This window comes from Schistosoma haematobium, chromosome 3 (genome assembly GCF_000699445.3).
Source record: "Schistosoma haematobium chromosome 3, whole genome shotgun sequence".
Lineage (NCBI taxonomy): Eukaryota > Metazoa > Platyhelminthes > Trematoda > Strigeidida > Schistosomatidae > Schistosoma > Schistosoma haematobium.
The window spans coordinates 15788045-15803391 of NC_067198.1; the positions used below are offsets into that span (position 1 = coordinate 15788045).

At 30.0% G+C, this 15347-nt stretch overlaps 1 protein-coding gene across 2 annotated transcripts in view; it reads left to right on the plus strand.

The window, feature by feature from the left end:
* The first annotated feature begins 13689 nt into the window (after nt 1–13689).
* PCBP4_1 (Poly(rC)-binding protein 4) overlaps nt 13690–15347 on the plus strand; it is a 104911-nt gene continuing 103253 nt past the window's right edge. The window contains exon 1 of one of the 2 annotated variants that reach the window (XM_051213122.1): nt 13690–14235. The gene's annotated coding sequence lies outside the window, so the exon portion shown is untranslated. The remainder of the gene's footprint in view (nt 14236–15347) is intronic. The other variant, XM_051213121.1, reaches the window with a different exon arrangement.

The following is a 15347-nucleotide window of genomic DNA, read 5'->3' on the forward strand; positions in this document are numbered from 1 at the left end:
CCAATCCCACGTTAGAACACAACAATTTATATTTATACATAAATAACGTGTATTACCAACTATTCATGTATATATACCTGAACCATTTTGGTGTCTTTTCCCAGAATTGTACAGTATGATTCAAACACACAGAAATATCATTCTTCTTTAGACTTACTATTGATAACCAAGGTTTCCAGTATTTAAAATATGTTAATCCATGGTCTTAAATGATCTTTAATTTTTTTAATTTATTCGATTCTACAAATTAATCAACTCAACTAAACGTACATAAGCTAATGAATCATAACTCATAATAGTAAAATGTCAACAATAATTTACAATAATAATGAAATGTAACATGTGTAATAGGTGGTTTGCTCAGATACATAAAATATCCATCATTATTACACAATCTTTATTTACCGTTGGATGTTATCTACATATGTATGTACGTAAATATACACATTCTAATAATGGAAATAAATCATCTTTATTTTTTTCAGTCCAGTTAATGGCTTCTTTTTTTGGATAAGGATACTATGAACAGTAATGAATACATATTTTCTAGTTATATTCATATTTCATGGCGAATGCAATAACAACTGTTTTAAATATGATAATAACTGGATAGATGAAACAGTTGCTGGTTTGTTGACGAAATATGTAGTAAATTTATTATGATGTATAATATAGAGTAGATCATATATATTTTACGCATATACAATAATACACTTATATATAGAATACAAACATTTCTGATTCAATGGTAAAATTCCCATTACATTTAGGGTTGAATGAATGACAAAAGTCGTCGGAATCATTTGTAAGTATAAAAAAAACCCTACAATTCACCACAAATATCATAAGATATCCAGTCTATTCGTAGACATTTGTATTCATTTATACCCTTAGAGAAAAAGTATGCATATTTGATTATTTAAAGAAATACAATCTGCTTAGAATTTGTTGAACAAAACAGGAAAGCCGTCATTTCTTGATGGTGTGTTATTAAGTAACTGTAGGACCAGTAAAATGTTACTGAACACTAGTTAAATCATTCAGCTGTCACGTCAGTGAATGTCAAACAGTTTGCCGATTCTTAACAAGTTCAAAGACAACAAACGCACATCAATTAATTGCATACCATTGCAGTAGATGTGGTCGCAACTTCTCACTTGTACCTACTTTTATTAATATATTTCTGTAATAAAGTTCTTTGTGTTATACGGTCTTCAAAGCAGTCATATTACCTAGATGAGAAGAAAGGGTAATCCATGTTAGGTGCTGACTGTGAGGTGTATATTTAAAGTTAACTGATTCATTACACTATCCTCGTCTAACTCGAATAGTCACCCAGTCATTCGACATAGATCATTTACGTTGCTGATCTACATAACTAAGGGTTCCATAAAATAGTTTTATTACTATTTATATATTACAGTACTCGCGTTACACTGTTTCTAATAATCTTTGTTTGAACTTTATCGAAGCATTTATCGTCACAAATATTACAGCTATATTAACCACACTATTGAGTTTTAAAAGGTACATTAGATATTTTTGAAAAAAAGGATATTTTCTATGTAGACGGCATCAAACAGGTAAATAATTAGAAACGTAATTCACTGTGTGATTAGTTTACTTTACTGTGATATTCTTCCTGCAGTTTCCAAACTACAATGTATGTTAATTCTCTTAGAAGCGGTTTTTCAATCAATTGAGTTAAGTTTATGATCATAAAATATCAATAGATGGTATTGATTTTGGCTCCATATATAAAGTGGGGACCATACAGGTCAAGTTAGGAAATCCATTTCAAATCATTCACTATTGTTTAAATGATATTAGTACTTAGTTGAATAGTTTCTTTAAATTTACACGGTCATTACATACTTACTAACTGATTAAACTCTCAAAATGTTCTGTACACAGTACTGTCTATACAAAATGATATAATCTCTTTTATTAAATATACTCGATAAACAAATAGAATTAAACATTCTCAGGATTATTCTCAGTTCAAGTTTAATTACTGCCTTATCAACTTGCTTAATAAATAAAAACTAGGTGAAAAACATCATTGGAGGTCATGGATGCGTACTGCTGAGGAGTGTCACACTAGGACGAAAAGGCCGTCCAGTGTTTACAGGTTTTCCATGGTAGTCTGGCTTGAATTGACTCATGATCCTAACCATTGATGTTCTGTACTTTTGGAAAAATATAATGATACAGAAAACAATGATATACCTTGTCATGTAATTTTATTTAAGAAAAGTAATTTTGTATCAATTTACTACAGCAAAAGTATGAAACCACATTACTATTTGATGAATATAACTGGAAGAATGTGAAACATGATGACATTTTACATTATAAAGGTGTTATTAGTATATGCCTTAAAAGCGATGATATTTGAATGTTTATCGAATACACGAAATTTAAATGTTTTCCTCATCAGAACAATAATGCAACAGTGAGAAAAATTATTATCCCAATGCTTCATCTCTATCTCTCAATAGTCTGAGTTTTTATCTCTTTATATTGGATTCACATGATTGACTTAGAATTCTCTTGTGTATTTCACGTTAGATTTTAAGGTAGGGTTAATATAAAGACCTTTTCTAGTTGTTGCTTTGATGTCTATTGTGAATTCTGTAGAGAAAATGTTAGAAAGCAATTTAGGTTTTAATGTGTGAAGTCTTATTCGTGTTGCTTTTGACGGGTAATTTTTAAAGGAGAATAAAGTCTGTTAATAACTAAAATAAAGATGTATAGAAACGGTTGAATATTATCTAAGATGAATTGAGTAACCAAGTAAAAGATAATTAAAACTTGATCCATCTAAGCGATCGTCGAAAATGCAAGAAAGTCTAAACAACTGTTTATCGTTTGGGTTAGAACTCATCAGCAATGATCAGTGTTTACCATAATTTAGGATTGAACTTCATGTTTTTAGATGGAAAAGATAACATACACTGTCACTAAATTTATAGCATTATACTTATTTGATATTATCGGTGATCAACTCCAACAGTCATTGCTTCTTTCCAAAAAACCGGGGTTAATATCGAAGTCCAGACCTCTACGAATCTAACTGAGAGTGACTAAGGTTTTTCTAGGCTAAATCCTGCTGAGGAATCCCATACTAGGATGAAACGGTCGTCCATTGCTTCCAGGTTTCCAATGGTGGTTTAGCTTAGATCGACTCATGTATTCAACTATTAAAATATATTAGTTTGTATGCGTTGTGTTTATTTGTTACCTAAATGTTGAGGATATTTAACAACTAGATTTATTTGATGTTGTTTGCTTGTATCTTCCTAGAGTTGTTAAGGGCTAAAATTGATCGCATTCTTATTGGCATAAGTGCATCGGATGAGGTTTGTCACGATATTGCTTTAAGTCAAAAGCTTTATAAGCAAAGACGGATGGTGCCTATCAGTGGAATCCAGGACATGCATTTCGTCCTATTTGGGACTGGATGCACCTGTATCCCAGAGTTGATGTTCACTCCAGGGCTCGAACCGAATGCAGTTAGTTTCAAAAGCAACCGCGTTACCCACTTAGCTACCGAGTTCTGAAAGGGACGTGCTTGTGAAGTGGGATGAAGTTTAAATTCAACTGGTTTTGTTCTCTCGAGTCCCGGATTGAAAATCAAATCTAGGATGCAGTGGATAGGGCATACATTGAGGAAATCATCAGACTTCGTCAGAAGGGAAGCACTAACTTCGAATCCTGAGATGAAGGGGAAAAGAGAACGAACCAATAACACCCTGCTTCGAGGACTGGAAGCATACATGAGAAGGATGAATAGTAACTGGAAAGAACTGAAAAGGATTGCCCAGGATAGAGTTGGATGGGGAATGTTTTCAGCCGGCCTGTGCTCTTCTATGAGAGGTAACAGGTGTAAGTAAGTAAGTATCGATAAATTTCTAAGTAAATTTACGATTATGAGAAGAACTTGAAATCACTTAGTTCTTTCTATGCTATTTCCATAGATAGCTTTCAATGGAGTCCAGATAAAGTGGGACAGTGAATAACACAAGTCGAAATATTTGTAATCTTCGGATTTATTCATTAAATTCAGTTAATCTAGATTGGTATTGACTTTTAAAAAGTTACAAATAGCACCTATTTGTCACCTTCTTATGTATGTAAACAGCAGGTAATTCTGTAATAACTATCCATTGTCATTATTGTAGTGATTAACCCTTCTCTAATAAAAAAACAGGTTTTCTAATGTTCAATATGATCATTACATTTAAATTTATCCTAATCACATTCATATCAATCATCTACCACGTTCATAGTTTCATTTCATTAGTATCCAGGTAGACTATATACAAAGTAAACGATTACAAAGCATTTTATAAAAATTGTAATATCATACAACTAGTGATCTAACAAACCTACATAAAAAAAATACATAGAACATTAGATTCGAAATCAATTGACGCGAACTGAATTTAATGTTTCATCGTACGCTTAATAAGATATATAAAAAAACCTTATTTACTACAGAACGATTCCAATGAAACTTACTTTTACTCAAAAGATGATATTTACTTGGTATTGTTTAGCTTGTATCTTCCCATTGAGGTTTAAGACTGCAATTGATCAATCTGTTATTGGCATATGTGCATAGTGTGCGTATGCCTCGATATTACCTTAATTCACCCCATTGCACAAGCAAGTGGCTATCAGGACTCAGTAGCTGAATGGATAACGCGATGGCGTTTGAAGCAAATGGTCCTAGGTTCGAGTCCCAGAGTGAACACCAACTCTGAGATGCAGGTACATCCAGTTGACAAGTCCCAAATAGGACGAAACGCGCCTCCTGGATTCCACTGCTAGCCACTATCCATCATTGCTTTCAAAAGATGACAGTTTTTAGTGAATCTGTTGACTTAAAGGTACTGTATATTTTTAATACACTTGTTAAATAACCCTTGAATGTTTCACTTAAGCTTTAAAATGTGTTACGATATTGATATTTTGTATGGATATCTAACTTTGTTTTACATGAATTTTCACAATGACATAATACATTTTTTGGAAAGTATTCAAATTCATAAGAAGAGACGGTGATTTATACTACTAAGAAAAATAATCTTAGTAAGACCCACTTAGTTACTTGTTAAAAACATCAAATGACTACAGTACCTTAGTTTACTTCTATCTATCTGTTTCGGTAAGTTTTATATAAATTACATTTTCAACAACAACAAAAAAGAACAATACAAAACTAACTAAAGAAAATTGTATATTTTAAATATTCCACACTAAAAATCAACAGAATAAATTTCATGATTAATATTTAACAATGAAAAACAAACACGAAATCAATGACCAGTTTTTATTGTTCATACATAACAATAATAACCGACTATCCGTTTTGATTTGTATTACCTTTTTTTCCATATTACACAAACAAAAACAAACAAACAAACTTCAGACATTTCATACACATAATTTCATTTATTATCTACAAAAGAGCAAAAACAACGATTGGTTCACATTATCCTTCATCAATCTTTGTTGTTGCTCTATTTAAAAAAAAATAACTTTAGACGAGATGTTTTAGAACCGTTAAATGTCGATAAGGTACCATGCTATTTCTTTATATTTTCTTTTGTTTCTTGTTGATTATTTTTCTTTTTTTTTAAATATTCTTTCTATATTAAGAAATCATTAATCATGTTGCTTGTTTATAATGAATCTAAATTTGAATTTACACAAGTACCATGAATGAAAACTTCTTGTATTTAGAAAGTATTCTCTATTGTAAGACTACATAAATCCTTATTGTTTCACGTAGTGGTTTTTATTTGTACTAAGATAAATGCTTCCTTGGTAATATATATATATATTTCTCTATAGCGGCCTGAACAGCTTAGTGGTAGCGTCTCTGTCTGTGAATCTGGGTGACACGGGATGGAATCCTCCAGGGAGCATTAATTCCCTCAAGATTACAGATACACCTTGCTGACGAGTGCCAAGTAGAATAAAAAGACCTCCTCCTGGAGCCCATCTGGGGTTACTGGCGGTCCCGAACCCTGATAAAGGAGAGGGGCTCGACATGGGATTAGCGAACCCATCCCGTAGAAAACTAACTCGTTGAAAAACAATAGCTAGCCTAGCTTCATATTTCTCTATAATAACCAGTAAATATTATCTTAATAATCATTATAATGAATGATGATTTTGTATTATAATAAGCTTTTTTCTACTTTTTCACTCAGTCTATAGACATTTAAATACTGAATATTATACAAATTAACATAAATTTAAATGAATTAAAACTGTCATTGTGTTATCGCGGTTACAATATGATTTTCCGCATTGATTTTAATATCATTATCTTTTCATTACATAAAACTAAATTTTAATGTTAGATATTGACGCCTTGTTTATATTTGAATTCATGAAGGAAAATATCTTCATGTCTTTTTCTCATTTCATAAAGCTATAATGAGAAACTTTAGTTTAGCAGAATTGCAACGTTCTCTACAAAAAAAAGTTTCCCCGAGATTATAATTTATAGACGAACCAATCAGGTATAAGCTGACAGGTCTCGGATTTTGACGCGAAATTCATTCATCCATTTGGGTAAATGGAGTTCTACCATTATATCTGATATCAGTTCGTGATGAAAACTCTAAATCTGATTCCTTTACCTTAACCATCAACTGATAATCATAATTCGAATTCCTCATACAGGTTTATAACCATTATTTGGTTCTAGTTATTAGGTGAAAACTCTCAAGTTCACTTCAGCATCGCTCAAAGGTCTCACCAAATTTTCTTCATAAATCATTAATTATTGATTGATACTAAAAAGAAAAAAAAAGATTGAAATAGAATTGTTCACTTAGTGAATTTTAACTACTTAAGTTAGTCAGTAATCACTAACTTAGAGTTTGACTCAAGTTATCATACTATTTTAGCATGATAGATAAAAATAACGAGTTTATTACAATGTGTTGACCTCAACTTATTACGCTTTTCAAATTACTATGACATTATAAAACTATACAAATAAAGTGAAGTTTAAAATCCCGTTGAGGAATAAATGATCGATATGCAGCCTCATTGATAACTGATTCCTGTGTACCTTAACTTATGATTTACTCTGGTAATTTAATACATAAATACTATAATTTACGTACATAGTAAAGTATACAGGGAATACACATTTCTGAACATTTGATTACATTTAATTAAAGACATTTCAAAATCATAAATCATAAATTTGAACTAATCGTTACGTCACCGACACTATAATTTCTGTGTTTTTTTCTTCTCGACAAATGCATGGAGTGACTGTAAGACATAAATGAGTGAAATACTTATCAAAACACCATCTTTGTTCTGTTCAGTAAGCTATTAAGAATACTTGACACATTCGTTACAACCACTTACAACTTTACATTAGATCTTACTATTTAGCTACTGTGTAATCGAGGGTCCGGGAGCTATAGATAATCTATGGCTTTTAGCATTATAGAAATTGTGCTCGGTTTCTTTTTAACAAATTACATTCCAGGTCACACCTCAGTTTGGAATATTGCTGGTATAATAATTCTCAAGACAATGATTAATTATAATTCACAGTCGTTGAGTTTTCTCAATAATATATAATATAAAATCAAGAGTTCTCAATCTGTTTTCACATTATTTTAATTTAAATAATTAACACATTACTAATTTTATCTTTTCGTCTACTCACCAAGATCACCATGAATCTGATCTAAATAGTAAAATTAAATATATAGGGAAGTCTTCTACAACCTATTTAACCCATTTATCTTTACTAAATCTAAATAAGCGTTTTCGGGCAGAATTGTAAAATTATATAGTGTATATAGTGTATATATAGTGTAAAACTGGAACATTTCAATTATGTGGTATCTTTAAGAATAAAGTAGATTATTTATTACATTCTGTATTCCATGGGATTAATAGAAGTGGGGATATCTTTATCAGTGATAAATATGGTATACAGTTAATCCAATGATTAGTACAGTTTATTTGATTGTGATCCTATCCACTTGAAATTATTAATTTTAATTCAGTCCATTTTCATTATTTTGATGAATCTTTTAAAGAATATTCTAGTGGTGAAAGGTCTTGCTACTGTAGCAAAAACTTTTTCGACAAAATATTTACACAACTGCCATTTTAGAATGATTCTTATAATCCTCTCACATTAACTTAAATAGTTTATTAGCATAGGGCTGTGGAGATTGTTGAATTTAGATTGGTATCATGAATTGATCAATGTTAGACTAACATTGAAAACCTAAAAGAATTGGACGGCCGTTTCGTCCTAGGACAGGACTCCACAGCAGAGCACATCCACGATCCCGCACACAGGATTTCAACTCAGGACTTTCGATCTCGTGTGAGCTTGATAGGTCCTGGGTTCGAAACTCGCGGGAAGCGAGATCGTGGATGCTCACTACTGAGGAGTGCCATATTAGGATGAGACGGCCGTCCAGTACTTCCAGGTTTTCCATGGTGGTTTAGCTTCAATTAAATCATAATTTCAACTATTGAAATCCATATCAGTAAATATTTGTATTTAGTTTTTTGTTTGCCTGTTTGTTTGTTTGTATTTTACCTATGTGTATTGTGTTTCCTTTCTTTTTTTGAATGACAGTAACAATAGAAAGCAATAGGGAACAATTATAGATTATTAATATCAAAGTCATTGTAAGTGTAATTGTTCCATTACAAATACTTAAGGATTTCCATTTTAGGAAATATATATTTGTCATTCTATTTGCTTGTTACACCATGTTTCTTTCTATATATTTACTTGTATAAATATGATATACATAGGTACATACATGAATAATGTTTTCAAATTGTAGAAATTATCTATGTCAATAATGATCCTCTTTTATTGCATTATTATAGCTTCTTACTTTAGTTGTAAACAACTTTTGTTTGTTTTCGTTTGTTTATTTTTCAAGTAGTTGAATAATAAATTACCTTGTATTCATAGTGTTGTACGAATATACATAGATATACATCAGTCTGTAATTCAGAACCTGTTTTATTGTCAAATATTATCAGAAAGGACGCTAGATTTTTTGTAAGGTTAAGTTTAATAAAACCAAAGTTACAATTTTATTGAATGAATAACTGTTATATCCCGATAAAAATAATGAATGGTAGTTCTTGGGATCCATTTATGGACCAATACTATGAATTTTTTTTATCGTATAATTGTTATGTAACTGTACTGTTCATATTCATGTCCCAGTTATTATGAGTTGTATTTTGACCTATGAAATATTATTACACGATTTACCATTCTTGAATTATTCCCTGTTTGTTAATCACTATCTCCCTCATTCACAGCCACATTTGGCCATATTTTGTACAAATGTTATTTTCATATTTTATGGTACGCTGTAGTCAGTTTGATCGATATATAAACCGAGTATGTTTGAAATAAATGATTCATACTGCAGAGGTTAGGATCGGTGTTCTGGACTCAACTGGCTGGGCTAGACAGGGAAGCAGGACCAATTAGGACTCTAGGCTGCTCGCACGTGTTTTATGCATCACTGGTTCGATCGATAATTCGCTACTCTCTAATAGGCGGTATCGTTGCTTTATCCAATATACAGGCACACAGATTCACAAGTTATAACAATAACTTGAGAAATAATTGAAATACATCTTTCAATGTTGACGTACTGATCATCTGGATCTTTTTCAAAACGATGTTATCAGAACTATAATATGATGAAGTGATTCTGGATTAATTTAAGTGATAAGTATTTAAGATCAATAATTGGTAATGGTTTGTAGCGCAATACTAAAAATGTTTAAATTCTATAAGATTGAGAAAATGATTATCATTTCTAGTTTATTATGAAATATTTACAGTTAGTATATTCAGCTGCCAAGTTAGTCCTATTTTCTTTCAGTTTTTTATGCTTTACGTGATATGATGAAATTACATAAACATATCACTGTAGTAGAAAGTGTACTTTTCTCAAGACCCTTAATAAATGAATTAAGACTGATAGATTCTTCCAAGATTGTTCAATAAAAAAAAGTTTAATAAATAGCACTTAGATGCTCAAAATAAAGCACAGTATTTTGCTCTTAGATTCCATACAATGGATGACACTTCATAATGATGTCCTGTCAAAGAGTGAAGATGTTAAACGAAAATTCTCGGGTCGAGTTTTATAACCAATCGAACTGGTCTATTATTATAAAAGTTCCAGAAAATGAGGAACGTCTTTTGATAGATCAAAATAAACTACTGCGTTACTCATTATCTGAAAAAAATTCATCTTTTAACCTCTGGTAATAGAGATATTCATGTATGGTAATTGTATTTAAAATTGGTTTGTCTCTGCACTGTCGTTTATCTGTTGAGATATACTGTTGTCAGAGATGGAGGAGATTAGATGCAGAGTTGCCAACTCGATTGTCTACACTCAACTGACAATTAAATAATTCATACTCCTGTGATGGTGTTTGGTTGTCTGAATTTCATTCCAGATTTTATTAGTGACATTCGATAGACTCATTAATGTTTCATTAGCATGAATAAATCTATTGCGAGCTCATAGTTCCATTTTTGATAAATTAGTGAGCTTTTTCATCTCAATGAATAACATTATACAAAATGCTGAACATTATATTATTCTTAAATGAGCTTTTTTCCCTTTAAAACCATTTCAAAAGATTAAAATGACATGATGTTCAGGTTAAAGCCTGTAATAAAGAAACTTTTAATGAACATATTTTTATTCTCAGGATGGGGGTTTATGGAGATTGTAGTAATTTTAATAGTTGAATTCATGAGTCGATCTAAGGTAATCAACCATTGAGAACCTGAAAGCACTAGACGGCCGTTTCATCCTAGTTTCGGATGACTCAGCAATGAGCATCTATGATTCCATACACGGGAATCGAATCCAGGAACTTCGATCTCACGCTTTCATATGCAAGATCATGGATGCGCATTGCTGAGTCATCCGAAACTAGGATGAAACGGCCGTCTAGTGCTTCCAGGTTCTCAATGGTGGTTTAACTTAGATCGATTCATGAATTCAACCATTAATATTTTTATTCATCTTTAAGCTTTACATAGAAGTAAATATTCTATTAAAAGGTTTAATGTTTTTTAAGTTTCAAAACTTACGTTTATTTGATTTTTTCTGCTGTTTAACTAGTCAGCACTCCTTTATGATTTTGCTCATCCATTGTAAACCAGTTGACTAAAATTAATCCAATGACATATCTACTTAAAATGTACCAACAATTAGTATAAACCTTTTTCAATAAAGTATATGATACTTCCTAAAACAAATTACAAAAACAATTACTCGTAAATGTTTATTCAACCACTAATCCGGTTTCGTATCATTTATACAAAGCTATCGTCTTCACTAACCTGTGATAACGATTAACATAAAGCACATTTTCTCGGTTCTTTTACCAAAAACATATCTATATTCTGGAAGTTTTAAACGCATTAAATAGCTGAGTATGAAATATATACAAACACAATTGTTGGCATCAGTATTCGATAGTATGATAATTCCAACCGATCACATCATCTGTGAAGTTTTTAATTGATTTAACTGACACTTTATCATAAGTAACTTATGCTTTCTAGTCAAGATCAAGTTTCAAACTATCACAGTCATTAGTAATGTATGTAACTAAATATCGACAGAATTCGTTATATTACCTAAATATACTTTACTTTGTTTTGTTAACAATCACATTTATAATTTATGTGAATATACAGATAACCAAAACAATTTCTTTTCTTTGCCTTATCAGATTCATTTAGTCACCTGTTCACCTAATTATAATCACGATATTCATTGAAGTTAAAGAATAATCTCTAATTTTAACAATCTCTTTATATTATCAACCGGTTTTCTCTTCAAGTCCTTTGTTATATTTAAGCTAAAGCTTAGTTTCTGACCCTCCCCACCTGTATGACAATGAAAATTAGAATTTACGACTTTTGATATTCATTTTTCTCCATTCTACCTTTTTATTACAATTTTGACTACAGTTATTTAGTGTAGTACTCTTACTGTAGGATTTCTTAAGATATTTTACGCAGTATACTTTGATTCCATATCGGTATTTTGTGGAATAAATAAGTTTGTTTCACTGAAGCAATTCTTAAAAGGATAAAATCCAACAAACAGTGTAATAGTGTTCACTTTTAGCAAACAGGAAATAGACCATATAAACAAGTTGTTTTTCCAATCCATTATATATTGTCCTTTTAATGAAGGTACATATCTGAAGACAAATGATCTGGAAACAAAGCCAGTTTTGCTCAAAAATGTGTATACTTCCCATTGAAACTCGTTCTGATATATTTTGTTATCCGTATATAGATATTTTTCTCATTATATCACTCTGTGTTGTGTTTTAATTAATATTTAGGCTCCACGTACAATCGTTAGAGCTATGTGTTTGACACTGCTAGAATTTGTCTTTAAACCCGATACCAGTTGATTTTCTCAGTTCTGTAAATGATCATTATCAATATATAAGTAGTAGTAGTAGTAATAATAGTAGTAGTATATGATCTCTCAAAATCATAAAAACACGCAAAGTAATTTTCTAATCTAGCTTATCACTAAGTGAGAAACGTTGTGTGAACTACACTTTGAAAATGAAACATTCTCTCAATAATGTTATAGTCATTATAAATGACCAGTACATATATGAACATGTGTTTCGACTTCGTGATCTTGGGAGATAAGAAGCATAATTATGCAAATTTCAGCGATCGGAAATGTCTAGGAAAATCTTAGAACTGTTAAATTTCTTTTAACTTTTTACACAAATAATACAATATCTAAAATTTTCTACATAATTTGCGTTCAATTTCAGTGAAACTATCTTCTTCAATCTTGACTAAAATGAATAGGTGTACTGGGATTATATTAAAATTTTTGTGCTGTAACATAGAAATTGACGTTGATATTTTTATTACCTGTCAAAGTCCCTCTATAAAAATTGAAATTGTAACCTTAATCAAACTGACAATCATCGTTTAAACAACACCCCCCCTTGATAGTCTTATGTTACCGACAACATTATTAACCATCCCTTTTTTTTAAAATAAATAAACATTCTAGCTTTAATTATTTCACATCAGTCAACTGCATAAATATATTAATACATACAGTTTACATATATTTTATGTGACCTATTTTTAGAACATAACTACTTATTTAAGTAATCTTGTCATTATTGATATTACATAGATTCAAATAGACTAAGGTTAGTTTTTCTACATAATCTGTCTTTACTAAACATTTTCCTATCTGTTTTTCTTCCACTCCTATTCTATGTACATTTGTATGTGTGTTAAGTCAGCATGCTTTTTTTCCACAGAATATTATGGATCAATGAATGAACAGTGTAACCGTAAAAATGAACACATGTGTATGCATGTGTTTATACTCCTAATTTAGATGTTGGGGTATTATTTTTTTTTTCTAAAAAAGAAAAGAAAAACAATTGTTCTCGTACAATAGTAATACAGTACACAAACTTTATTTGCTCTTCATATTATTGGTTTAGATAGTTGTATATTGATGAGTGCAACAAAATATTTCATTTGCCCATAAAGTAAAAAATAAAAATAAAAATTATTTCAATCTTATGAACCATTAGATTTCTCAATTTCACTCTCCCTTTTCTCCTAACATAAAATACAGATTTTGTTTTTACTATAGGACATAGTATTTGTTGCTATTTCATAAAGTAACATGTTAAATAATCATAGTTAACAATCATCATTACTTCAAGTTCATCATGATGTCAACTAATATGTATGTAATCATGTATGTATATCATTGTGTATATATATGTCATAAGTCATTTTTTGAGGATATTATATAAGTTTTGTTTTAAAAAACAAAACAAAACAAATGAATAAATGAATGGTGACTTTTAACTTAATAACTTGGATATAAAATACATTTATTTACAGTATTTTTATTCTTCAATTAAATAATCATCATCACAAATAAGTTTGATTACTCAGTTGGACAAAATTCATCTTTATTGATTTTGTTTACTTTGAGAACAGTGTAAAATAATACACAATCACTCTCTCTTTCACATATATATATATATATATATATATATATATACATATATATTCTTCAATGTTCATTTATGATATCAGTTCATTTTACGTGAACTATTGAATAGTATATTAGAATTTAACGAATAGTAAGTTCTTAGTATAATAAACAATTAATGTTATATTATTATTATTATAACTATATTTCTGTATTATTTCTAGTTTAATAACAATAAGGTATGCATAAATAAAAATAATATATTTGTAATATCCCAATTAGTAGAAAATTGGATTTTCTGACGTTTCGTGACTTAGTGTAAGTCACTTCTTCAGAGAATAAAAAGGTATGTATATCCTTCATCTGAATTAATCCATTAAGATTCTATTGTTACAACATCATAAACGAAAATATCGTAATTATACTATTGAGCATAAGTTAATATGAAACATTAGTTTATATAAACTAAAGTATATATTTAAATCTTATATATTACATATAATTAATGAATCACCGTTTGTAGCTCTTTTAGAATCACTATTAATCCCATATACAATTCTCCTCTTTTATCTGGGCTTGGGATTGACAGTAACTCTAGAAGAACTACAGGTGGACATTATTCCTAGAAAGATATCAGATTTATTATTACATTGTATATTTTCATGAAAGTTTTTAAGGTGTATCTATGTATGGTTTTACTTTGATAAGATTGATTAAGTTCAAAATGAAACAAAGCCTGTAGTTTACTTTCTGAATTGATATTTTTTGTACAGTGTAAATAAGAGATCATCAAACTATTACATTAAAAAAAAATAGGAGCAAAATAAATGTATATTAAATTATAATCAGAGAGAGGTACTGTGGAGATTGTAGTAATTTAATCATTAAATACATGAGTCAATTAAAGCTAGACCATCATGGAAATAAAGTTTTTTTAAGCATTTTTTTTTCTAGAAAAATGAACAGTAAATATTCAGTTAATTTAAGAATTTCTTTTAGTATCAGAGATCTCCATTCTAATGTTGAGATTTACAGTGAGATTTGAAAACATTACATGATGTTTCAGAAAGAAAACGTGTTATGCACCGGGCTAGAGAATCGATTAAAGTTTTTAGTGCTTTTGAGTTAAGAAATATTAAACAGCCTTAAGCACAATAAAAAGTGGAAGCCATAATATCCAAACTAACCCTTATTACTTATAGTAAATATGGTTCATTTTAATCCCAATTTATGAAGAAAACTTTATAGTATATGTGGTCATAG